This window comes from Schistocerca americana, chromosome 5 (genome assembly GCF_021461395.2).
Source record: "Schistocerca americana isolate TAMUIC-IGC-003095 chromosome 5, iqSchAmer2.1, whole genome shotgun sequence".
Classification (NCBI taxonomy): Eukaryota; Metazoa; Arthropoda; class Insecta; order Orthoptera; family Acrididae; genus Schistocerca; species Schistocerca americana.
Window position 1 is genome coordinate 770,509,554 of NC_060123.1, and position 27,749 is coordinate 770,537,302.

Genomic DNA, 27,749 nt, shown 5'->3' on the forward strand with positions numbered 1-27,749 from the left:
TTTGAGTGTCCCGTCGTCATTAGGAAGCCCTAAACGTTACACGTAACTATCAGTTTAGCGTCGGATTCGACAATCTAGACATAGAGGAGGACGACCATAAAGTGGCCGAGGCACCAATAGACAATTGGAGACAAGTCGGCTGGAGGTCGATGTATTGAATCTCGACGCAATTTGAGTGTTCCATCGTCATTACGAGGCCCTGAACGTTACAATTAACTATCAGTTTTGCGTCGGATTCGAAAATCTAGACTCACAGGAGAACGACCATAAGGTGCCCGAGGCAGCAATAGACCCTTGGAGACAAGTCGGCAGGAGGACGATGTATTGCATCTCGAAGCAATTAGAGTGTTCTATCGTCATTAGGAGGCCCTGAACGTTACAATCAACCATCAGTTTTGCGTAGGATTCGAAAATCTAGACTCGCAGGAGAACGACCACAAGGTGCGCGAGGCAGCAATAGACCCTTGGAGACAAGTCGGCTGAAGGACTATGTATTAAATCGCGGCGCAATTTGAGAGTTCCATCGTCATTACGAGGCCCTGAACGTTACAATTACCTATCAGCTTCGCGTCGGATTCAAAAATCTAGACTCACAGGAGCTGGACCATATGGTGCCCGAGGCAGCAATATCTCCTTGGAGACAAGTCGGCTGGAGGACGATGTATTGAATCTCGACGCAAATTGAGTGTTCCATCGTCATTAGGAGGCCCTGATCGTTACAATTAACTATCAGTTTGGGTCGGATTCGATAATCTAAACTCAAAGGTGAACGACAATAAGGTGCCCGAGGCAGCAAAAACACTTGGATACAAGTCGGCGGGAGGACGATGTATTGAATCTCGAGGGAATTTGAGTGTTCGTCATTAGGAGACCCTGAACGTTACAATTAACTATCAGTTTCGTGTCTGATTCGAAAATCTAGACCCACAGGGAAGGACCACATAGTGCCCGAGGCAGCAATATCCCCTTGTAGACAAGTCGGCTGGAGGACGATGTATTGAATCACGACACAATTTGAGTGTTCTATCGTCATTGGGAGGCCCCGAACGTTACAAGTAACTATCAGTTTTGCGTCGGATTCGACAATCTAGACTTACAGGAGAACGACCATAAAGTGCCCGAGGCACCAATAGACCCCTGGAGACAAGTCGGCTGGAGGACGATGTATTGAATCTCGACGCAATTTGAGTGTTCCATCGACATTAGGAGGCCCTGAACGTTACAATTAACTATCAGTTTTGCGTCGGATTCGACAATCTAGACTCACAGGAGAACGACCATAAGGTGCCCGAGGCAGCAATAGACCCTTGGAGACATGTCGGCTGAAGGACGATGTATTGAATCTGGACGCAATTTGAGTGTTCCATCGTCATTAGGAGGCCCTGAACGTTACAATTAACTATCAGTCTCGCGTCGGGTTCGAAAATTTAGACTCACAGGAGACGGACCATATGGTTCCCGAGGCAGCCAAATGCTCTTGGAGATAAGTCGGCTGGTGGACGATGTATTGAATCCCGACGCAATTTCAATGTTCGTCATTAGGAGACCCTGAACGTTACAATTAACTATCAGTTTCGCGTCGGAATCGAAAATGTAGACTCTCTGGAGACGGACAATATGGTGCCCGTGGAAGCAATATCCCCTTGGAGACAATCGGCTGGAGAGCGATGTATTGAATCTCGACGCAATTTGAGTGTTCCATCGTCATTAGGATGCCCTGAACGTTACAATTATCTATCAGTTTTGCGTCGGATTAGAAAATCTAGATTCACAGGAGAACGACCATAAGGTGCCCGAGGCAGCATTAGACCCTTGGAGACAAGTCGGCTGAAGTACGATGCATTGAAACTCGACGCAATTTGAGTGTTCCATCGTCATTAGGAGGCCCTGAACGTTACAATTAACTATCAGTCTCGCGTCGGATTCGAAAATCTCGACTCACAGCTGAAGGTGCCACAGGCAGCAATAGATCCTATGAAACAAGTCGGCTGGTGGCCGATGTATTGAATCTCGACGCAATTTGAGTGTTCCGTCGTCATTAGGAGGCCCTAAACGTTACAAATAACTATCAGTTTTGCGGCGGATTCGACAATCTAGACATAGAGGAGAACGACCGTAAAGTCCCGAGGCACCAATAGACCCTTGGAGACAAGTTTGCTGTAGGACGATGTATTAAATCTCGACGCAATTTGAGTGTTCCATCGTCATTAGGAGGACATGGACGTTACAATTAACTATCAGTTTCGCGTCGGATTCAAAAATCTAGACTCACAGGAGCTCGACCATATGGTGCCCGAGGCAGCAATATCCCCTTGGAGACAAGTCGGCTGGAGGACGATGTATTGAATCTCGACGCAAACTGTGTGTTCCGTCGTCATTAGGAGGCCCTGATCGTTACAATTAACTATCAGTTTTGGGTCGGATTCGATAATCTAGGCTCACAGGAGCTCGACCATAAGGTGCCCGAGGCTGCAAAAACCCTTGGAGACAAGTCGGCTGGAGGACAATGTATTGAATCTCGAGGCAATTTGAGTGTTCGTCATTAGGAGACCCTGAACATTACAATTAACTATCAGTTTCGTGTTGGATTCGAAAATCTAGACTCTCAGGAGATGGACCATATGGTGCTCGTGGAAGCAATATGCCCTTGAAGACAAGTCTGCTGTAGGATGATGTATTGAATATCGACGCAATTTGAGTGTTCCATCGTCATTAGGAGTCCCTGAACGTTACAATTAACTATCAGATTTGCGTCGGATTTTAAATCTAGACTCACAGGAGACGGACCATATGGTGCCCGTGGAAGCAAAATGCCCTTGGAGACAAGTCGGCTGGAGGACGATGTATTGAATCTCGACGCAATTTCAATGTTCGCCATTAGGTGACCCTGAACGTTACAATTAACTATGAGTTTCGCGTCGGATTCGAGAATCTAGACTCACAGGAGACGGACAATATGGTGCTCGTGGAAGCAATATGCCCTTGGAGATAAGTCGGCTGTAGGACGATGTATTGAATATCGACGCAATTTGAGTGTTCCATCGTCATTAGGAGGCCCTGAACGTTACAATTAACAATTTGATTTGCGTCGGATATTAAATCAAGACTCACAGGAGAACGGCCATAAGGTGCCCGAGGCTGCAATAGACCCTTGGAGACAAGTCGGCTGATTGACGATGTATTGAATCTCTACGCATTTTGAATGTTCCATCGTCATTAGGAGGCCCTGAACGTTACAATTAACTATCAGTTTCTAGTCTGATTCGAAAATCTAGACCCACAGGGAAGGACCATATGGTGCCCGAGGCAGAAATATCCCCTTGTAGACAAGTCGGCTGGCGGACGATGTATTGAATCACGACACAATTTGAGTGTTCCATCGTCATTAGGATGCCCTGAACGTTACAAGTAACTATCAGTTTTGCGTCGCATTCGACAATCTAGACTTACAGGAGAACGACCATAAAGTGCCCGAGGCACCAATAGACCCTTATAGACAAGTTGCCTGGAGGACGATGTATTGAATCTCGACGCAATTTGAGTGTTCCATCGTCATTAGGAGGCTCTGAACGTTAAAATTAACTATCAGTTTTGCGTCGGGTTCGAAAATCTAGACTCACAGGAGACGGACCATATGGTTCCCGAGGCAGCAATATGCTCTTGGAGACAAGTCGGCTGGAAACGAAGTATTGAATCTCGACGCAATCTGAGTGATCCATCGTCATTAGGATGCCCTGAACGTTACAATTAACTATCAGTTTTGGGTCGGATTCGATAATCTAGACTCAAAGGTGAACGACAATAAGGTGCCCGAGGCAGCAAAAACCCTTGGAGACAAGACGGCTGGAGGACGATGTTTTGAATCTCGAGGCAATTTGAGTGTTCGTCATTAGGAGACCCTGAACGTTACAATTAACTACCAGATTTGCGTCGGATTTTAAATCTGGACTCACAGGAGAACGACCATGAGGTGCCCGAGGCAGCAATAGACCCTTGAAGATAAGTCGGCTGAATGACGATGTATTGAATTTCGACGCATTTTGAGTGTTCCATCGTCATTAGGAGGCCCTGAACATTTCAATTAACTATCAGTTTCGTGTCTGATTCGAAAATCTAGACCCACAGGGAAGGACCATGTAGTGCCCCAGGCAGCAACAGACCCTTGGAGTCAAGTTGGCTCGAGGACGATGTATTGCATCTCGACGCAATTTGAGTGTTCCATCGTCATTAGGAGGCCCTGAATGTTACAAATAACTATCAATTTTGCGTCGGATTCGACAATCTAGACTCACAGGAGAACGACCATAAGGTGCCCGAGGCGGCAATAGACCCTTGAAGACAAGTCGGCTGAAGGACGATGTATTGGATCTCGACGCAATTTGAGTGTTCCATCGTCATTAGGAGGCCCTGAACGTTACAATTAACTATCAGTTTCGCGTCGGGTTCTCTAAATCTAGACTCACAGGAGACGGAACATATGGTTCCCGAGGCAGCAATATGCTCTTGGAGACAGGTCGGCTGGAGGACGATGTATTGAATCTCGACGCAATTTCAATGTTCGTCATTACTAGACCCTGAACGTTACAATTAACTATCAGTTTCGCGTCGGATTCGAAAATCTAGACTCACAGGAGACGGACCATATGGTGCCCGTGGAAGCAATATGCCCTTGGGGACAAGTCGGCTGGAGGACGCTGTATTGAATCTCGACGCAATTTCAATGTTTGTCATTAGGAGACCCTGAACGTTACAATTAACTATCGGTTTCGCGTCGGATTCGAATATCTAGACTCACAGGAGACGGACCATATGGTGCTCGTGGAAGCAATATGCCCTTGGAGATAAGTCGGCTTTAGGACGATGTATTGAATATCGACGCAATTTGAGTGTTCCATCGTCATTAGGAGGCCCTGAACGTTACAATTAACTATTTGATTTGCGTCGGATTTTAAATCTAGACTCACAGGAGAACGACCATAAGGTGCCCGAGGCAGCAATAGACCCTTGGAGACAAGTCGGCTTATTGACGATGTATTTAATCTCGACGCAATTTGAGTGTTCCATCGTCATTAGGAGGCCCTGAATGTTACAATTAACTATCAGTTTCTAGTCTGATTCGAAAATCTAGACCCACAGGGAAGGACCATATAGTGCCCGAGGCAGAAATATCCCCTTGTTGACAAGTCGGCTGGCGGACGATGTATTGAATCACGACACAATTTGAGTGTTCCATCGTCATTAGGATGCCCTGAACGTTACAAGTAACTATCAGTTTTGCGTCGGATTCGACAATCTAGACTTACAGGAGAACGACCATAAAGTGCCCGAGGCACCAATAGACCCTTGGAGACAAGTCGGCTGGAGGACGATGTATTAAAACTCAACGCAATTTTAGTGTTCCATCGTCATTAGGAGGCTCTGAACGTTACAATTAACTATCAGTTTTGCGTCGGGTTCGAAAGCTAGACTCACAGGAGACGGACCATATGGTTCCCGAGGCAGCAATATGCTCTTGGAGATAAGTCGGCTGTAGGACGATGTTTGAATCTCGACGCAATTTCAATGTTCGTCATTAGGAGTCCCTGAACGTTATAATTAACTATCAGTTTCGCGTCGGATCCGAAAATCTAGACTCACAGGAGACGGACCATATGGTGCCCGTGGAAGCAATATCCCCTTGGAGACAAGTCGGCTGGAAACGATGTATTGAATCTCGACGCAATTTGAGTGTTCCATCGTCACTGGGATGCCCTGAACGTTACAATTATCTATCAGTTTTGCGTCCGATTCGAAAATCTAGACTCATAGGAGAAGGTGCCACAGGCAGCAATAGATCCTATGAAACAAGTCGGCTGGAGGACGATGTATGGAATCTCGACGCAATTTGAGTGTTCCATCGTCATTACGAGGCCCGGAACGTTAAATTAACTATCAGTTTTGCGTCGGATTCGAAAATCTAGACTCATAGGAGAACGACCATAAGGTGCCCGAGGCAGCAATAGACCCTTGGAGACAAGTCGGCTGAAGGACGATGTATTGAATCTCGACGCAATTTGAGTGTTCCATCGTCATTAGGAGGCCCTGAACGTTACAATTAACTATCAATCTCGCGTCGGATTCGAAAATCTAGACTCACAGGAGACGGACCATATGGTGCCCGTGGAAGCAATATCGCCTTGGAGACAAGTCGGCTGGTGGCCGATGTATTGAATCTCGACGCAATTTGAGTGTTCCGTCGTCATTAAGAGGCCCTGAACGTTACAATTACCTATCAGTTTCGCGTCGGATTCGAAAATCTAGACTCACAGGAGAAGGTGCCACAGGCAGCAATAGATCCTATGAAACAAGTCGGCTGGTGGCCGATGTGGTAAATCTCGACGCAATTTGAGTGTTCCGTCGTCATTAGGAGGCCCTAAACGTTACAAATAACAATCAGTTTTGCGTCGGATTCGACAATCTAGACTTGCAGGAGCACGACCATAAAGTGCCCGAGGCACCAATAGACCCCTGGAGACAAGTCGGCTGGAGGACGATGTATTGAATCTCGACGCAATTTGAGTGTTCCATCGCCATTAGGGGGCGCTGAACGTTACAATCAACCATCAGTTTTGCGTAGGATTCGAAAATCTAGACTCACTGGAGAACGACCATAAGGTGCCCGAGCCAGCAATAGACCCTTGGAGACAAGTCGGCTGAAGGACGATGTATTGAATCTCGACGCAATTAGAGTGTTCTATCGTCATTAGGAGGCCCTGAACGTTACAATCAACCATCAGATTTGCGTAGGATTCGAAAATCTAGACTCACTGGAGAACGACCATAAGGTGCCCGAGCCAGCAATAGACCCTTGGAGACAAGTCGGCTTAAGGACGATGTATTAAATCTCGACGCAATTTGAGTGTTACATCGTCATTAGGAGGCCCTGGACGTTACAATTAACTATCAGTTTGGGTCGGATTCGATAATCTAAACTTAAAGGAGAACGACAATAAGGTGCCCGAGGCAGCAAAAATCCTTGGACACAAGTCGGCTAGAGGACGATGTATTGTATCTCGAGGGAATTTGAGTGTTCGTCATTAGGAGACCCTGAACGTTACAGTTAACTATCAGTTTCGTGTCTGATTCGAAAATCTAGACCCACAGGGAAGTACCATATAGTGCCCGAGGCAGCAATATCCCCTTGTAGACAAGTCGGCTGGAGGACGATGTATTGAATCACGACACAATTTGAGTGTTCTATCGTCATTAGGAGGCCAAGAACGTTACAAGTAACTATCAGTTTTGCGTCGGATTCGACAATCTAGACTTGCAGGAGCACGACCATAAAGTGCCCGAGGCACCAATAGACCCCTGGAGACAAGTCGGCTGGAGGACGATGTATTGAATCTCGACGCAATTTGAGTGTTCCATCGACATTAGGAGGCGTTGAACGTTACAATTAACTATCAGTTTTGCGTCGGATTCGAAAATCTAGACTCACAGGAGAACGACCATAAGTTGCCCGAGGCAGCAATAGACCCTTGGAGACAAGTCGGCTGGAGGACGATGTATTGAATCTCGACGCAATTTGAGTGTTCCATCGTCATTAGGAGGCCCTGAACGTTACAATTAACTATCAGTCTCGCGTCGGATTCGAAAATCTAGACTCACAGGAGACGGACCATATGGTGCCCGTGGAAGCAATATCCCCTTGGAGACAAGTCGGCTGGTGGCCGATGTATTGAATCTCGACGCAATTTGAGTGTTCCGTCGTCATTAAGAGGCCCTAAACGTTACAAGGAACTATGTTTTGCGTCGGATTCGACAATCTAGACATAGAGGAGAACGACCATAAAGTGCCCGAGGCACCAATAGACAATTGGAGACAAGTCGGCTGGAGGACGATATATTGAATCTCGACTCAATTTGAGTGTTCCATCGTCATTTCGAGGCTCTGAACGTTACAATTAACTTTCAGATTTGTGTCGGATTCGAATATCTAGACTCACAGGAGAACGACAATAAGGTGCGCGAGGCACCAATAGACCCTTGGAGACAAGTCGGCTGAAGGACGATGTTTGAATCTCGACGCAATTTCAATGTTCGTCGTTAGGAGACCCTGAACGCAATAATTAACTATCAGTTTCGCGTCGGATCCGTTAATCTGGACTCACAGGAGACGGACCATATGGTGCCCGCGGAAGCAATATCCCCTTAGAGACAAGTCGGCTGGAAACGATGTATTGATTCTCGACGCAATTTGAGTGTTCCATCGTCATTCGGATGCCCTGAACGTTACAATTATCTATCAGTTTTGCGTCGGATTCGAAAATCTAGACTCATAGGAGCAGGTGCCACAGGCAGCAATAGATCCTATGAAACAAGTCGGCTGGTTTCCGATGTATTGAATCTCGACGCAATTTGAGTGTTCCGCCGTCATTAGGAGGACCTAACCGTTACAAGTAACTATCAGTTTTGCGTCGGATTCGACAATCTGGACATTGAGGAGAACGACCATAAAGTGCCCGAGGCACCAATAGACAATTGGAGACATGTCGGCTGAAGGACGATGTACTGAATCTCGACACAATTTGAGTGTTCCATCGTCATTAAGATGCCCTGAACATTACAATTAACTATCAGTTTCGCGTCGGATTCAAAAATCTAAACTCACAGGAGCTGGACCATATGGTGCCCGAGGCAGCTATATCCCCTTGGAGACAAGTCGGCTGGAGGACGATGTATTGAATCTCGACGCAAATTGAGTGTTCCATCGACATTAGGAGCCCCTGAACGTTACAATTAACTATCAGTTTTGCGTCGGGTTCGAAAATCTAGACTCACAGGAGACGGACCATATGGTTCCCGAGGCAGCGATATGCTCTTGGAGATATCTCGGCTGGAGGACGATGTTTGAATCTCGACGCAATATCAATGTTCGTCATTAGCAGACCCTGAACGTTATAATTAACTATCAGTTTCGCGTCGGATCCGAAAATCTGGACTCACAGGAGACGGACCATATGGTGCCCGTGGAAGCAATATCCCCTTGGAGACAAGTCGGCTGGAAACGATGTATTGAATCTCGACGCAATTTGAGTGTTCCATCGTCATTTGGATGCACTGAACGCTACAATTATCTATCAGTTTTGCGTCGGATTCGAAAATCTAGACTCATAGGAGCAGGTGCCACAGGCAGCAATAGATCCTATGAAACAAGTCGGCTGGTGGCCGATGTATTGAATCTCGACGCAATTTGAGTGTTCCATCGTCATTAGGAGGCCCCGAACGTTACAATTAACTATCAGTTTCGTGTCTGATTCGAAAATCTAGACCCACAGGGAAGGACCATATAGTGCCCGAGGCAGCAATATCCCCTTGTAGACAAGTCGGCTGGCGGACGATGTATTGAATCACGACACAATTTGTGTGTTCCATCGTCATTAGGAGTCCCTGAACGTTACAAGTAACCATCAGTTTTGCGTCGGATTCGACAATCTAGACTTACAGGAGAACGACCATAAAGTGCCCGAGGTACCAATAGACCCTTGGAGACAAGTCGGCTGGAGGACGATGTATTGAATATCTACGCAATTTGAGTGTTCCATCGTCATTAGGAGGCCCTGAACGTTACAATTAACTATCAGTCTCGCGTCGGGTTCGAAAATCTAGACTCACAGGAGACGGACCATATGGTTCCCGAGGCAGCAATATGCTCTTGGAGATAAGTCGGCTGGAGGACGATGAATTGAATCTCGACGCAATTTGAGTGTTCCATCGTCATTACGAGGCCCTGAACGTTACAACTAACTATCAGTTTCGCGTCGTAATCGACAATCTATACTCACAGGAGAACGACCATAAGGTGCCCGAGGCAGCAATAGACCCTTGGAGACAAGTCGGCTGAAGGACGATGTATTGGTTCTCGACGCAATTTGAGTGTTCCATCGTCATTTGGAGGCCCTGAACGTTACAATTAACTATCAGTTTTGCGTCGGATTCTACAATCTATACTCATAGGAGAACGACCATAAGGTGCCCGAGGCAGCTATAGACCCTTGGAGACAAGTCGGCTGAAGGACGATGTATTGAATCTCGACGCAATTTGAGTGTTCTATCGTCATTAGGAGGCCCTGAGCGTTACAATTAACTATCAGTCTCGCGTCGGGTTCGAAAATCAAGACTCACAGTAGACGGACCATATGGTTCCCGAGGCAGCAATATGCACTTGGAGACAAGTCGGCTGGAGGACGATGTATTGAATCTCGACGCAATTTAAATGTTCGTCATTAGGAGACCCTGAAAGATACAATTAACTATCAGTTTCGCGTCGGATTCGAAAACTAGACTCACAGGAGACGGTCCATATGGTGCCTGTGGAAGCAATATGCCCTTGGAGACAAGTCGGCTGGAGGACGATGTATTGAATCTCGACGCAATTTGAGTAATCCATCGTCATTAGGAGGCGCTAAACGTTAGAATTAACTATCAGTTATGCTTCGAATTCGAAAATCTAGACTCACAGGAGACGGACCATAAGGTGCCCGTGGCAGCAAAAGACCTTTGGAGACAATTCGGCTGAATGACGATGTATTGTATCTCGACGCAATTTGAGTGTTCCATCGTCATTAGGAGGCCCTGAACGTTATAATTAACTATCAGATTTGCGTCGGATTTTAATTCTAGGCTCACAGGAGAACGACTATAAGGTGCCCGAGGCAGCAATGTCCCCTTGGAGACAAGTCGGCTGGAGGAGGATGTATTGAATCGCGACGCATTTTGATTGTTCCATCGTCATTAGGATGCCCTGAGCGTTACAATTAACTATCAGTTTCGCGTCTGATTCGAATATCTAGACGCACAGGGAAGGACCATATAGTGCCCAAGGCAGCAATATCCCCTTGTAGACAGGTCGCCTGGAGGACGATGTGTTGAATCTCGACGCAATTTGAGCGTTCCATTGCCATTAGAAGGCACTAAACGTTACAATTAACTATCAGTTATGCGTCGGATTGGAAAATCTAGACTCACAGGGGACGGACCATAAGGTGCCCGAGGCAGCAATAGACCTTTGGAGACACGTCGGCTGAAGGGCGATGTATTGAATCTCGACGCAATTTGAGTGTTCCATCGTCATTAGGAGGCCCTGAAAGTTACAATTAACTATCAGTTTCGCGTAGGATTCGAAAATCTAGACTCACAGGAGAGGGACCATAAGGTGCCCGAGGCAGCAAGAGACCCTTGGAGACTAGTCGGCAGGAGGACGATGTATAGAATCTAGACGCAATTTGAGTGTTCAATTGTCATTAGGAGGCCCTGAACGATACAATTAACTATCAGTTTTGCGTCGGATTCGAAAATCTAAACTCACAGGAGAACGACCATAAGGTGCCCGAGGCAGCAATATCCCCACGGAGACAAGTCGGCTGGAGGACGATGTATTGAATCTCGACGCAATTTGAGTGTTCCATCGTGTTTAGGAGGCCCTGAACGTTAAAAGTAACTGTCAGTTTTGCGTCATATTCGACCATCTAGACTTACAGGAGAACGATCATAAAGTGCCCGAGTGACCATAGACCCTTGGAGACAAGTCGGCTGGAGGACGATGTATTGAATCTCGACGCAATTTGAGTGTTCCATCGTCATTAGGAGGCCCTGAACGTTACAATTAACTATCAGTTATGCGTCGGATTCGAAAATTTAGACTCACAGGAGAACGACCATAAGGTGCCCGAGGCAGCAATAGACCCTTGGAGGCAAGTCGGCTGGTAGCCGATGTATTGAATCTCGACGCAATTTGAGTAATCCATCGTCATTAGGAGGCCCTGAACGTTACAATTAACTATCAGTCTTGCGTCGGATTCGACAATGTAGACTTACAGGAGAACGACCATAAGGTGCCCGACGCAGCAATAGACCCTTGGAGACAGGTCGGCTGTAGGACGATGTATTGTATATCGACGCAATATGAGCATTACATCGTCATTAGGATTCCCTGAATGTTACAATTAACTATCATTTTTGCGTCGGATTCGAAAATCTAGACTCAGAGTAGAACGACCATAAGGTGCCCGAGGCAGCAATAGACCCTTGGAGACAAGTCGGCTGAAGGACGATGTATTGAATCTCGACACAATTTAAGTGTTCCATCGTCACTAGGAGGCCCTAAACGTTACAATTAACTATCAGTTTCGCGTCGGATTCCAAAATCTAGACTCACAGGAGACGGATCGTATGTTGCCCGAGGCAGCAATATCCCCTTGGCGACAAGTCGGCTGGAGGACGATGTATTGAAACTCCACGCAATTTGAGTGTTGCATCGTCATTAGGAGGCCCTGAACGTTACAATTAACTATCAGTTATGCGTCGGATTCGACAATCTAGACTCACAGGAGAACGACCATAAGTTGCCCGAGGCAGCAATAGACCCTTGAAGACAAGTCGGCTGAAGGAGGGTGTATTAAATGTCGACGTAATTTGAGTGTTCCATCGTCATTAGGAGGCCCTCAACGTTACAATAAACTATCAGTCTCGCGTCGGATTCGAAAATCTAGACTCACAGGAGACGGACCATATGGATCCCGAGACAGCAATATCCCCTTGGAGACAAGTCGGCTGGAGGACGATGTATCGAATCTCGACGCAATTTGAGTGTTCCATCGGCATTAGGAGGCCCTGAACGTTGTAATTAACGGTCAGTTTCGCCTTGGATTAGAAAATCTAGACTCACAGGAGACTGACCATAAGGTGCCCGAGGCAGCAATAGACCCTTGGAGAGAAGTCGGCAGGAGGACGAGAATCTACACGCAATTTGAGTGTTCAATTGTCATTAGGTGGCCCTGCACGTTACAATTAACTATCAGTGTCGCCTCGGATTCGAAAATCTAGACTCACATTAGAAGGACCCTATATTGCCCGAGGCAGCAATATCCCCTTGGAGACAAGTCGGCTGGAGGACGATGTATTGAATCTCCACGCATTTTGAGTGTTCCGTCGTCATTAGGAGGCCCTGAACGTTGCAATTAACTATCAGTATTGCGTCGGATTCGACAATCTAGACTCAATGGAGAACGACCATAAGTTGCCAAGGCAGCAATAGACCCTTGGAGACAAGTCGGCTTAAGGACGATGTATTGAATCTCGACGCAATTTGGGTGTTCCATCGTCATTAGGATGCCCTCAACGTTACAATTAACTATCAGTTTCGCGTCGGATTCGAAAATCTAGACTCACAGGAGACGGACCATAAGGTGCCCGAAGCAGCAAATGGCACTTGGAGACAAGTCGGCAGGAGGACGAGAATCTACACGCAATTTGAGTGTTCAATTGTCATTAGGAGGCCCTGCACGTTACAATTAACTATCAGTCTCGCGTCGGATTCGAAAATCTAGACTCACAGGAGACGGACCATATGGTTCTTGAGGCAGCAATATCCCCTTGGGGACAAGTTGGCTGGAGGACGATGTATCGAATCTCGACGCAATTTGAGTGTTCCATCGTCATTAGGAGGCCCTGATCGTTACAATTAACTATCAGATTTGCGTCGGATTCGATTATCTAGACTCACAGGGAAGAACCATATAGTGCCCGAGGCAGCAATATCCCCTTGTAGACAGTCGCCTGGAGGACGATGTATTGAATCTCGACGCAATTTGAGTGTTCCATTGTCATTAGGAGGCGCTAAACGTTACAATTAACTATCAGTTATCCGTCGGATTCGAAAATCTAGACTCACAGGAGACGGACCATAAGGTGCCCGAGGCAGCAACAGACACTTGGAGACAAGTCGGCTGGAGGATGATGTATTCAATCTCGACGCAATTTCAATGTTCGTCATTAGGAGACCCTGAACGTTACAATTAACTATCAGTTTCGCGTCGTATTCGAAAATCTAGACGCACAGGAGACGAACCGTATGGTGCAGGTGGTAGCAATATGCCCCTGGACACAAGTCGGCTGAATGACGATGTATTGAATCTCGACTCAATTTGAGTGTTCCATCGTCATTAGGAGGCCCTGAACTTTACAATTAACTATCAGTTTCGCGTCTGATTCGAATATCTAGACTCACAGGGAAGAACCATATAGTGCCCAAAGCAGTAATATCCCCTTGTAGACAAGTCGCCTGGAGGACGATGTATTGAATCTCGACGCAATTTGAGTGTTCCATCGTCATGAGGAGGCGCTAAACGTTACAATTAACTATCAGTTATGCGTCGGATTCTAAAATCTAGACTCACACGAGACGGACCATAAGTTGCCCGAGGCAGCAATAGACCTTTGGAGACAAGTCGGCTGAAGGGCGATGTATTGAATCTCGACGCAATTTGAGTGTTCCATCGTCATTAGGGGGCCCTGGACGTTACAATTAACTATCAGTCTCGCGTCGGATTCAAAAATCTAGACTTACAGGAGCTGGACCATATGGTGCCCGAGGCAGCAATATTTCCTTGGAGACTAGTCGGCCGGAGGACGATGTGTTGAATGTCGTCGCAAATTGAGTGATCCATCGTCATTAGGAGGCCCTGATCGTTACAATTAACAATCAGTTTTGGGTCGGATTCGATAATCTTGATTCACAGGAGAACGACCATAAGGTGCCCGAGGCAGCAAAAACCCTTGGAAACAAGTCGGCTGGAGGACGATGTATTGAATCTCGAGGCAATTTGAGTGTTCGTCATTAGGAGACCCTGAACGTTACAATTAACTATCAGTTTCGCGTCGGTTCGAGAATCTAGAATCACAGGAGACGGACCATATGGTGCTCGTGGAAGCAATATGCCCTTGGAGGCAAGTCGGCTGTAGGACGATGTAATGAATATCGACGCAATTTGAGTGTTCCATCGTCATTAGGAGGCCCTGAACGTTACAAGTAACTATCAGTTTTGCGTCGAAATCGACAATCTAGACTTACAGGAGAACGCCCATAAAGTGCCCGAGGCACCAATAGACCCTAGGAGACAAGTCGGCTGGAGGACGATGTATTGAATCTCGACGCAATTAGAGTGTTCTATCGTCATTAGGAGGCCCTGAACGTTACAATCAACCATCAGTTTTGCGTAGGATTCGAAAATCTAGACTCACAGGAGAACGACCAAAAGGTGCCCGATGCAGCAATAGACCCTTGGAGACAAGTCGGCTGAAGGATGATGTATTGAATCTCGACGCAATTTGAGTGTTCCATCGTCATTAGGAGGCCCTGAACGTTACAATTAACTATCAGTTTTGCGTCGGATTCGACAATCTATACACACAGGAGAACGATCATAAGGTGCCCGAGGCAGCAATAGACCCTTGGAGACAAGTCGGCTGAAGGACGATGTACTGAATCTCGACGCAATTTGAGTGATCCATCGTCATTAGGAGGCCCTGAACGTTACAATTAACTATCAGTCTCGCGTCGGGTTCGAAAATCTAGCCTCACAGGAGACGGACCATATGGTTCCCGAGGCAGCGATATGCTCTTGGAGACGAGTCGGCTGGAGGACGATGTGTTGAATCTCGACGCAATTTCAATGTTCGTCATTAAGAGACCCTGAACGTTACAAATAACTATCAGTTTCGCGTCGTATTCGAAAATCTAGACTCACAGGAGACGGACCATATGGTGCCCGTGGAAACTATATTCCCTTGGAGACAAGTCGGCTGGAGGACGATGTATTGAATCTCGACGCAATTTGAGTAATACATCGTCATTAGGAGGCGCTAAACGTTACAATTAACTATCAGTTATGCTTCGAATTCGAAAATCTAGACTCACAGGAGACGGACCATAAGGTGCCCGAGGCAGCAATAGACCTTTGGAGACAAGTCGGCTGAAGGGCGATGTATTGAACCTCGACGCAATTTGAGTGTTCCATCGTCACTTGGAGACCCTGAAGGTTACAATTAACTATCACATTTGCGTCGGATTTTAAAACTAGGCTCACAGGAGAACGACCATAAGGTGCCTGAGGCAGCAATAGACCCTTGGACACAATTCGGCTGAATGACGATGTATTGAATCTCGACGCAATTTGAGTTTTCCATCGTCATTAGGAGGCCCTGAACGTTACAATTAACTATCAGTCTCGCGTCGGGTTCTCATAATCTAGACTCACAGGGAAGGACCATATAGTGCCCGAGGCAGCAATATCCCCTTGTAGACAAGTCAGCTGGCGGACGATGTATTGAATCACGACACAATTTGAGTGTTCCATCGTCATTAGGAGGCCCTGAACGTTACAAGTAACTATCAGTCTCGCGTCGGGTTCGAAAATCTAGACTCACAGGAGACGGACCATATGGTTCCCGAGGCAGCCATATGCTCTTGGAGACAAGTCGGCTGGAGGACGATGTATTGAATCTCGACGCAATTTCAATGTTCGTCACTAAGAGACCCTGAACGTTACAATTAACTATCAATTTCGCGTCGGATTCGAAAATCTAGACTCACAGGAGACGGACCATATGGTGCCTGTGGAATCAATATGCCCTTGAAGACAAGTCGGCTGGAGGAGGATGTATTGAATCGCGACGCAGTTTGAGTGTTCCATCGTCATTAGGATGCCCTGAACGTTACAATTAACTGTAAGATTTGCGTCGGATTTGAAAATCTAGACTCACAGAACGACCATAAGGTGCCCGATGCAGCGATAGACCCTTGGAGACAAGTCGGCTGAATAACGATGTATTGAATCTCGACTCAATTTGAGTGTTCCATCGGCATTAGGAGGCCCTGAACTTTACAATTAACTATTAGCTTCGCGTCTGATTCGAATATCTAGACTCACAGGGAAGGACCATATAGGGCCCGAGGCAGCAATATCCCCTTGTAGACAAGTCGCCTGGAGGACGATGTATTTTATCTCGACGCAATTTGAGCGTTCCATCGTCATTAGGAGGCACTAAACGTTACAATTAACAATCAGTTATGCGTCGGATTCGAAAATCTAGACTCACAGGAGGCGGACCATACGGTTCCCGAGGCAGCAATATCCCCTTGTAGACAAGTCGCCTGGAGGACGATGTATTTTATCTCGACGCAATTTGAGCGTTCCATCGTCATTAGGAGGCACTAAACGTTACAATTAACAATCAGTTATGCGTCGGATTCGAAAATCTAGACTCACACGAGACGGACCATAAGTTGCCCGAGGCAGCAATAGACCTTTGGAGACAAGTCGGCTGAAGGGCGATGTATTGAATCTCGACGCAATTTGAGTGTTCCATCGTCATTAGGAGGCCCTGGACGTTACAATTAACTATCAGTCTCGATTCGGATTCAAAAATCGAGACTTACAGGAGCTGGACCATATGGTGCCCGAGGCAGCAATATCCCCTTGGAGACTAGTCGGCTGGAGGACGATGTGTTGAATGTCGTCGCAAATTGAGTGATCCATCGTCATTAGGAGGCCCTGATCGTTACAATTAACAATCAGTTTTGGGTCGGATTCGATAATCTAGATTCACAGGAGAACGACCATAAGGTGCCCGAGGCAGCAAAAACCCTTGGAAACAAGTCGGCTGGAGGACGATGTATTGAATCTCGAGGCAATTTGAGTGTTCGTCATTAGGAGACCCTGAACGTTACAATTAACTATCAGTTTCGCGTCGGATTCGAGAATCTAGAATCACAGGAGACGGACCATATGGTGCTCGTGGAAGCAATATGCCCTTGGAGGCAAGTCGGCTGTAGGACGATGTATTGAATATCGACGCAATTTGAGTGTTCCATCGTCATTAGGAGGCCCTGAACGTTACAATTAACTATCAGTTTTGCGTCGGATTTTAGATCTAGACTCACAGGAGAACGACCATAAGGTGCCCGAGGCAGCAATAGACCATTGGAGACAAGTCGGCTGAATGACGATGTATTGAATCTCGACGCAATTTGAGTGTTCCATCGTCATTAGGAGGCCCTGATTGTTACAATTAACTATCAGTTTCGTGTCTAAATCGAAAATCTAGACCCACAGGGAATGACCATATAGTGCCCGAGGCAGCAATATCCCCTTGAAGACAAGTCGGCTGGCGGACGATGTATTGAATCACGACACAATTTGAGTGTTCCATCGTCTTTAGGAGGCCCTGAACGTTACAAGTAACTATCAGTTTTGCGTCGAAATCGACAATCTAGACTTACAGGAGAACGCCCATAAAGTGCCCGAGGCACCAATAGACCCTAGGAGACAAGTCGGCTGGAGGACGATGTATTGAATCTCTACGCAATTTGAGTGTTCCATCGTCATTAGGAGGCCCTGAACGTTACAATTAACTATCAGTCTCGCGTCGGGTTCGAAAATCTAGACTCACAGGAGAACGTCCATAAGGTGTCCGAGGCAGGAATAGACCCTAGGAGACAAGTCGGCTGAAGGACGATGTATTGAATCTCGACGCAATTAGAGTGTTCTATCGTCATTAGGAGGCCCTGAACGTTACAATCAACCATCAGTTTTGCGTAGGATTCGAAAATCTAGACTCACAGGAGAACGACCATAAGGTGCCCGAGGCAGCAATAGACCCTTGGAGACAAGTCGGCTGAAGGATGATGTATTGAATCTCGACGCAATTTGAGTGTTCCATCGTCATTAGGAGGCCCTGAACGTTACAATTAACTATCAGTTTTGCGTCGGATTCGACAATCTATACACACAGGAGAACGATCATAAGGTGCCCGAGGCAGCAATAGACCCTTGGAGACAAGTCGGCTGAAGGACGATGTACTGAATCTCGACGCAATTTGAGTGTTCCATCGTCATTAGGAGGCCCTGAACGTTACAATTAACTATCAGTCTCGCGTCGGGTTCGAAAATCTAGCCTCACAGGAGACGGACCATATGGTTCCCGAGGCAGCAATATGCTCTTGGAGACAAGTCGGCTGGAGGACGATGTATTGAATCTCGACGCAATTTGAGTAATACATCGTCATTAGGAGGCGCTAAACGTTACAATTAACTATCAGTTATGCTTCGAATTCGAAAATCTAGACACACAGGAGACGGACCATAAGGTGCCCGAGGCAGCAATAGACCTTTGGAGACAAGTCGGCTGAAGGGCGACGTATTGAACCTCGACGCAATTTGAGTGTTCCATCGTCACTTGGAGACCCTGAAGGTTACAATTAACTATCACATTTGCGTCGGATTTTAAAACTAGGCTCACAGGAGAACGACCATAAGGTGCCTGAGGCAGCAATAGACCCTTGGACACAATTCGGCTGAATGACGATGTATTGAATCTCGACGCAATTTGAGTTTTCCATCGTCATTAGGAGGCCCTGAACGTTACAATTAACTATCAGTCTCGCGTCGGGTTCTCATAATCTAGACTCACAGGGAAGAACCATATAGTGCCCGAGGCAGCAATATCCCCTTGTAGACAAGTCAGCTGGCGGACGATGTATTGAATCACGACACAATTTGAGTGTTCCATCGTCATTAGGATGCCCTGAACGTTACAATTAACTGTAAGATTTGCGTCGGATTTGAAAATCTAGACTCACAGAACGACCATAAGGTGCCCGATGCAGCGATAGACCCTTGGAGACAAGTCGGCTGAATAACGATGTATTGAATCTCGACTCAATTTGAGTGTTCCATCGGCATTAGGAGGCCCTGAACTTTACAATTAACTATTAGCTTCGCGTCTGATTCGAATATCTAGACTCACAGGGAATGACCATATAGGGCCCGAGGCAGCAATATCCCCTTGTAGACAAGTCGCCTGGAGGACGATGTATTTTATCTCGACGCAATTTGAGCGTTCCATCGTCATTAGGAGGCACTAAACGTTACAATTAACAATCAGTTATGCGTCGGATTCGAAAATCTAGACTCACAGGAGGCGGACCATAAGGTGCCCGAGGCAGCAATAGACCCTTGGAGACTAGTCGGCAGGAGGACGATGTATAGAATCTAGACGCAATTTGAGTGTTCAATTGTCATTAGGAGGCCCTGTACGTTACAATTAACCAACAGTTATGCGTCGGATTCGAAAATCTAAACTCACAGGAGAACGACCATAAGGTGCCCGAGGCAGCAATATCGCCATGGAGACAAGTCGGCTGGAGGACAATGTATTGTATCTCGACGCAATTTGAGTGTTCCATCGCCATTAGGAGGCCCTGAACGTTACAAGTAACTATCAGTTTTGCGTCGGATTCGACAATCTAGACTAACAGGAGAACGACCATAAAGTGTCCGATGCACCAATAGACTCTTGGAGACAAGCCGGCTGGAGGACGAAGTATTGATTCTCGACGAAATTTGAGTGTTCCATCGTCATTAGGAGGCACTGAACGTTACAATTAACTATCAGTCTCGCGTCGGGTTCTCAAAATCTAGACTCACAGGAGACGGACCATACGGTTCCCGAGGCAGCAATATGCTCTTGGAGACAAGTCGGCTGGAGGACGATGTATTGAATCTCGACGCAATTTCAATGTTCGTCATTAGGAGACCCTGAACGTTACAATTAACTATCAGTTTTGCGTCGGATTCGACAATCTAGACTCACAGCAATACACCCTTGGAGACAAGTCGGCTGAAGGTCGATGTATTGAATCTCGACTCAATTTGAGTGTTCCATCGTCATTAGGAGGCCATGAACTTTACAATAAACTATCAGTTTCGCGTCTGATTCGAAAATCTAGACTCATAGGGAAGGACCATATAGTGCCCGAGGCAGCAATATCCCCTTGTAGATAAGTCGCCTTGAGGACGATGTATAGAATCTCGACGCAATTTGAGTGTTCCATCGACATTAGGAGGCGCTAAACGTTACAATTAACTATCAGTTATGCGTCGGATTCGAAAATCTAGACTCACAGGAGAACGACCATAAGGTGCCCGAGGCAGCAATAGACCCTTGGAGGCAAGTCGGCTGGTAGCCGATGTATTGAATCTCGACGCAATTTGAGTGTTCCATCGTCATTAGGAGGCCCTGAACGTTACAATTAACTATCAGTTTCGCGTCGGATTCGAAAATCTAGACTCACAGGTGACAGACCCCATGGTGCCCGAGGCAGCAATAGACGCTTGGAGACAAGTCGGCTGGAGGACGATGTATTGAATCTCGACGCAATTTGAGTGTTCCATCGTCATTAGGAGGCGCTAAACGTTATAATTAACTATCAGTTATGCGTCGGATTCGAAAATCTAGACTCACAGGAGACGGACCCTATGGTGCCCGAGGCAGCAATATCCCCTTGGAGACAAGTCGGCTGAAGGACGATGTATTGAATCTCGACGCAATTTGAGTGTTCCATCGACTTTAGGAGGCCCTGAACGTTACAATTAACTATCATTTATGCGTCGGATTCGAAAATCTAGACTCACAGTAGAACGACCATAAGGTGCCCGAGGCAGCAATAGACCCTTGGAGACAAGTCGGCTGAAGGACGATGCATTGAATCTCGACGCAATTTAAGTGTTCCATCGTCATAAGGAGGCCCTGAACGTTACAATTAACTATCAGACTTGCGTCGAATTTGAAAATCTAGACTCACAGGAGTACGACCATAAGGTGCCCGAGGCAGCGATAGACCCTTGGAGACAAGTCGGCTGAAGGACGATGTGTTGACTCTCGACTCAATTTGAGTGTTCCATCGTCATTAGGAGGCCATGAACTTTACAATTAACTATCAGTTTCGCGTCTTATTCGAAAATCTAGACTCACAGGGAAGGACCATATAGTGCCCGAGGCAGCAATATCCCCTTGTAGACAAGTCGCCTGGAGGACGATGTATTGAATCTCGACGCAATTTGAGTGTTCCATCGACATTAGGAGGCGCTAAACGTTACAATTAACTATCAGTTATGCGTCGGATACGAAAATCTAGACTCACAGGAGAACGACCATAAGGTGCCCGAGGCAGCAATAGACCTTTGGAGGCAAGTCGGCTGGTAGCCGATGTATTGAATCTCGACGCAATTTGAGTGTTCCATCGTCATTAGGAGGCGGTAAACGTTACAATTAACTATCAGTTCTGCATCGCATTCGAAAATCTAGACTCACAGGAGAACGACAATAAGGTGCCCGAGGCAGCAATAGACCCTTGGAGACAAGTCGGCTGAAGGACGATGTATTGAATCTCGACGCAATTTGAGTGTTCCATCGTCATTAGGAGGCCCTGAACGTTACAATTAACTATCAGTCTCGCGTCGGGTTCGAAAATCTAGACTCACAGGAGACGGACCATATGGTTCCCGAGGCAGCCATATGCTCTTGGAGACAAGTCGGCTGGTGGACGATGTATTGAATCTCGACGCAATTTCAATGTTCGTCACTAAGAGACCCTGAACGTTACAATTAACTATCAGTTTCGCGTCGGATTCGAAAATCTAGACTCACAGGAGACGGACCATATGGTGCCCGTGGAAACTATATTCCCTTGGAGAGAAGTCGGCTGGAGGACGATGTATTGAATTTCGACGCAATTTGAGTAATCCATCGTCATTTGGAGGCGCTAAACGTTACAATTAACTATCAGTTATGCTTCGAATTCGAAAATCTAGACTCACAGGAGACGGACCTTAAGGTGCCCGAGGCAGCAATAGACCTTTGGAGACAAGTCGGCTGAAGGGCGATGTATTGAATTCGACGCAATTTGAGTGTTCCATCGTCATTTGGAGGCCCTGAACGTTAACATTAACTATCAGATTTGCGTCGGATTTTAAATCTAGGCTCACAGGAGAACGACCATAAGGTGCCCGAGGCAGCAATAGACCCTTGGAGACAATTCGGCTGAATGACGATGTATTGAATCTCGACGCAATTTGAGTGTTCCATCGTCATTAGGAGGCCCTGAACGTTACAATTAACTTTCAGTTTCGCGTCTGATTCGAAAATCTAGACTCACAGGGAAGGACCATATAGTGCCCGAGGCTGCAATATCCCCTTGTAGACAAGTCGGCTGGAGGACAATGTATTGAATCACGACACAATTTGAGTGTTCCATCGTCATTAGGAGGTCCTGAACATTACAAGTAACTATCAGTTTTGCGTCGGATTCGACAATCTAGACTAACAGGAGAACGACCATAAAGTGCCCGATGCACCAATAGACCCTTGGAGACAAGCCGGCTGGAGGACGAAGTATTGATTCTCGACGCAATTTGAGTGTTCCATCGTCATTAGGAGGCACTGAACGTTACAATTAACTATCAGTCTCGCGTCGGGTTCTCAAAATCTAAACTCACAGGAGACGGACCATACGGTTCCCGAGGCAGCAATATGCTCTTGGAGACAAGTCGGCTGGAGAACGCTGTATTGAATCTCGACGCAATTTCAATGTTCGTCATTAGGAGACCCTGAACGTTACAATTAACTACCAGTTTTGCGTCGGATTCGACAATCTAGACTCACAGGAGGACGACCATACGGTGCTCGAGGCAGCAATACACCCTTGGAGCCAAGTCGGCTGAAGGACGATGTATTGAATCTCGACGCAGTTTGAGTGTTCCATCGTCATTAGGAGGCCCTGAACGTTACAATTAACTATCAGTCTCGCGTCGGGTTCTCAAAATCTAGACTCACAGGAGACGGACCATATGGTTCCCGAGGCAGCAATATGCTCTTGGAGACAAGTCGGCTGGAGGACGATGTATTGAATCTCGACGCAATTTCAATGTTCGTCATTAGGAGACCCTGAACGTTACAATTAACTATCAGTTTCGCGTCGGATTCGAAAATCTAGACTCACAGGAGACGGACCATATGGTGCCCGTGGAAGCATTATGCCCTTGGAGACAAGTCGGCTGGAGGACGATGTATTGAATCTCGACGCAATTTGAGTGTTCCATCGTCATTAGGAGGCCCTGATCGTTACAATTATTTATCAGTTTTGTCGTCGGATTCAATAATATATACTCACAGGAGAACGACCATAAGGTGCCCGAGGCAGCAAAATCCCTTGGAGACAAGTCGGCTGGAGGATGATGTCTTGAATCTCGACGCAATTTGAATGTTCGTCATTAGGAGACCCTTAAAGTTACAATTAACTATCAGTTTCGCGTCGGATTCGAAAATCTAGACTCACAGGAGACGGACCATATGGTGCCCGTGGAAGCAATATGCCCTTGAAGACAAGTCGGCTGGAGAAGGATGTATTGAATCGCGACGCAATTTGAGTGTTCCATCGTCATTAGGATGCCCTGAACGTTACAATTAACTGTCAGATTTGCGTCGGATTTGAAAATCTAGACCCACAGAACGACCATAAGGTGCCCGATGCAGCGATAGATCCTTGGAGACTAGTCGGCTGGAGGACGATGTATGGAATCTCGACGCAATTTGAGTGTTCCATCGACATTAGGAGGCCCTGAACGTTACAATTAACTATCAGACTTGCGTCGGATTTGATAATCTAGACTCACAGGAGAACGACCATTAGGTCCCCGAGGCAGCGATAGACCCTTGGAGACAAGTTGGCTGAAGGACGATGTATTGAATCTCGACTCAATTAGAGTGTTCCATCGTCATTAGGAGGCCATGAACTTTACAATTAACTATCAGTTTCGCGTCTGATTCGAAAATCTAGACTCATAGGGAAGGACCATATAGTGCCCGAGGCAGCAATATCCCCTTGTAGTCAAGTCGCCTGGAGGACAATGTATTGAATCTCGACGCAATTTGAGTGTTCCATCGACATTAGGAGGCGCTAAACGTTACAATTAACTGTCAGTTATGCGTCGGATTCTAAAATCTAGACTTACAGGAGAACGACCATAAGGTGCCCGAGGCAGCAATAGACCCTTGGAGGCAAGTCGGCTGGTAGCCGGTGTATTGAATCTCGACGCAATTTGAGTGTTCCATCGTCATTAGGAGGCCCTGAACGTTACAATTAACTATCAGATATGCGTCGGATTCGAAAATCTAGACTCACAGGTGACAGACCCTATGGTGCCCGAGGCAGCAATAGACCCTTGGAGACAAGTCGGCTGGAGGACGATATATTGAATCTCGACGCAATTTGAGTGTTCCATCGTCATTAGGAGGCGCCAAACGTTACAATTAACTATCAGTTATGCGTCGGATTCGAAAATCTAGACTCACAGGAGACTGACCCTATGGTGCCCGAGGCAGCAATATCCCCTTGGAGACAAGTCGGCTGGAGGACGATGCATTGAATCTCGACGCAATTTAAGTGTTCCATCGTCATAAGTAGGCCATGAACGTTACAATTAACTATCAGTTTCGCGTCGGATTCGAAAATCTAGACTCACAAGAGACGGACCCTATGGTGCCCGAGGCAGCAATATCCCCATGGAGACAAGTCGGCAGGAGTACGATGTATTGAATCTCCACGCAATTTGAGTGTTCCATCGTCATTAAGAGGCCCTGAACGTTACAATTAACTATCAGTTTCGCGTCGGATTCGAAAATCTAGACTCACAGGAGACGGAACATAAGGTGCCCGAAGCAGCAATAGACCCTTGGAGACAAGTCGGCAGGAGGACAATGAATAGAATCTAGACGCAATTTGAGTATTCCATCGTCATTAGGAGGCCCCGAACTTTACAATTAACTATCAGTTTCGCGCCTGATTCGAAAATCTAGACTAACAGGGAAGGACCAAATAGTGCCCGACGCAGTAATATCCCCATGTAGACAAGTCGCCTGGAGGACGATGTATTGAATCTCGTCGCAATTTGAGGGTTCCATCGTCATTAGGAGGCGCTAAACGTTACAATTAACTATCAGTTATGCGTCGGATTCGAAAATCTAGACTCACAGGAGAACGACCATAAGGTGCCCGAGGTAGCAATATCCCCTTGGAGACAAGTCGGCTGGAGGCCGATGTATTGAATCTCGACGCAATTTGAGTATTCCATCGTCATTAGGAGGCCCCGAACTTTACAATTAACTATCAGTTTCGCGCCTGATTCGAAAATCTAGACTCACAGGGAAGGACCATATAGTGCCCGAGGCAGCAATATCCCGATGTAGACAAGTCGCCTGAAGGACGATGTATTGAATCTCGACGCAATTTAAGTGTTCCATCGTCATTAGGGGGCCCTGAACGTTACAATTAACTATCAGTTATGCGTCGGATTCGACAATCTAGACTCACAGGAGAACGACCATAAGTTGCCCGAGGCAGCAATAGACCCTTGGAGACAAGTCGGCTGAAGGACCATGTATTGAATATCGACGCAATTTGAGTGTTCCATCGCCATTAGGAGGCCCTGAACGTTACCATTAACTATCAGTCTCGCGTCGGATTCGAGAATCTAGATTCACAGGAGACGAACCATTTGGTTCCCGAGGCATCAATATCCCCTTGCAGACAAGTCGGCTGGAGGATGATGTATCGAATCTCGACGCAATTTGAGTGTTCCATCGTCATTAGGAGGCGCCAAACGTTACAATTAACTATCATTTATGCGTCGGATTCGAAAATCTAGACTCATAGTAGAACGACCATAAGGTGCCCGAGGCAGCAATAGACCCTTGGAGACAAGTCGGCTGAAGGACGGTGTATTGAATCTCGAAGCAATTTAGATGTTCCATCGTAATTAGGAGGCCCTGAAAGTTACAATTCACGATCAGTTTCGCGTCGGATTCGAAAATCAGGACTCACAGGAGAGGGACCCTATGGTGCCCGAGGCACCATTAGACCCTTTGAGACAAGTCGGCTCCAGGACGATGTATTGAATCTCGACGCAATTTGATTGTTCCATCGTCATTAGGAAGCCCTGAAAGTTACAATTAACTATCAGTTTTGCGTAGGATTCGAAAATCTAGACCCACAGGAGAAGGTGCCACAGGCCGCAATGGACCCTATGAAACAAGTCGCCTGGTGGCCGCTGTATTGAATCTCGACGCAACTTGAGTGTTCCATTGTCATTAGGAGGCCCTGAACGTTACAATTAACTATAAGTTTTGCGTCGGATTCGACAATCTAGACTCACAGGAGAACGACCATTAGGTGCCCGAGGCAGCAATAGACCCTTGGAGGCAAGTCAGCTGATGGACGATGTATTGAATCTCGACCCAATTTGAGTGTTCCATCGTCATTAGGAGGCCCTGAACGTTATAATTAACTATCAGTCTCGCGTCGGATTCGAAAATCTAGACTCACAGGAGACGGACCATATGGTTCCCGAGGCAGCAATATCCCCTTGGAGACAAGTCGGCTGGAGGACGATGTATTAAATCGCTACGCAATTTGAGTGTTCCATCGTCATTAGGACGCCCTGAACGTTACAATTAACTATCAGTTTTGCTTCGGATTCGATGATCTAGACCCACAGGAGAACGACCGTAAGGTGCGCGAGGCAGCAATAACCCTTGGAGACAAGTCGGCTGGAGGGCGATGTATTGAATCTCGACGCAATTTGAGTGTTCCATCGTCATTAGGAGGCCCTGAACGTTACAATTAACTATCAGTCTCGCGTCGGGTTCTCAAAATCTAGACTCACAGGTGACGGACCATATGGTTCCCGAGGCAGCAATATGCTCTTGGAGACAAGTCGGCTGGAGGACGATGTATTGAATCTCCGACGCAATTTGAGTGTTCCATCGTCATTAGGAGGCCCTGAACGTTACAAGTAACTATCAGTTTTGCGTCGGATTCGACCATCTAGACTTACAGGAGAACGATCATAAAGTACCCGAGGCACCAATAGGCCCTTGGAGACAAGTCGGCTGGAGGACGATGTATGGAATCTCGACGCAATTTGAGTGTTCCATCGTCATTAGGAGGCCCTGAACGTTACAATTAACTATCAGATTTGCGTCGGATTTGAAAATCTAGACTCACAGGAGAACGACCATAAGGTCCCCGA